This window comes from Austrofundulus limnaeus, unplaced genomic scaffold (assembly GCF_001266775.1).
Source record: "Austrofundulus limnaeus strain Quisiro unplaced genomic scaffold, Austrofundulus_limnaeus-1.0 Scaffold925, whole genome shotgun sequence".
In the NCBI taxonomy this organism is placed as follows: domain Eukaryota; kingdom Metazoa; phylum Chordata; class Actinopteri; order Cyprinodontiformes; family Rivulidae; genus Austrofundulus; species Austrofundulus limnaeus.
This window is the reverse complement of record NW_013953327.1, coordinates 87707-88801: the sequence shown is the minus strand read 5'-3', so window position 1 is coordinate 88801 and position 1095 is coordinate 87707.

Sequence of the window (1095 nt, the reverse complement as noted above, 5' to 3'; positions counted from 1 at the left end):
GTTCTGTTCAGTCCTCTTCTTACAGTGTTTTTTAAGCACAAACATCACATCAAATTAGGCAGCTTGCAGAATAATGTGCTTTGACTTTAGAGCGGTACAACGTGAAAAGCTTTTGGTGCTTCAATTGATCTTGCAGTCGTCATATAATCAGGAGTTTATTTTTAGATGATTTGAACAATTAAAAAAAAACACTCACCGTTTAATTTTGATCCTTTTTGAGGATTTTATGACATGCTCGACTCAGAGTGTGACAATGTCGTACACTTGAAATTTTGAGCCCTTTAAAATCACCAAAAAGTTTCACAAACAAATTTTTCTTTCTTCTACAAGCTTTGCTTCTGATAGTTTATAAACCAATGTGTATTAATATCTGTCATCATCTGTTGACAATGAGACTGTTTGGTTTCCTCTCAAATCCTTCCAGAGTGCAGAGTGCATCACCCAAACTCCCATTGACTTACATTTTATCTGTATCAGAATTTTTTTTTCCAAACCAGAAATGGAGGCTTGAATTACATTCCTGTCTCTTAAAACACTGCAGACTCACAGAAACTGTCCCGTGTGACGACCAGGATAGTTTTCAACATGACTCAAGGTTTTCACACAGCAGCAGTTTATTTGAGGCTCATTTTCTACGCTGTGTTTTTGGTCTGCCTGTCTTATTCAGAGKGCTGTYGTGTGTGTGGTTACCATTGTGACCCCAACGAGCCACTGACAGCCTCCTGAGTCTGCAGGTTTGAGCCCAGGTTAGCGCCAGGAAGAACAMCTAGCAAAACTTTCATCTGAGTTTCCTCGCTGTGGTGACTCTTGAAGAARGGAACATCTGAAAGACAAACAACTAAACAAACATATTTACAAAAAAAGCATGCACATTTATAAGCTACTGTTAATTTACATTCAGAAATTTGCTAAATTTTACTGTACGCCTCAAAGCTGAGGAATATATTTTCATTTTTATTTATAAAAAAATCTAAAAGAAACGTGTAAAAATAAAATAGCTATATTTTCAGATAATCTTAATTTGGTACATTTTTTCATCTACAACTAAAGAATAAGTCTTTATAACATTTTCTCTACCTCGGTGTGTGTGTGTTA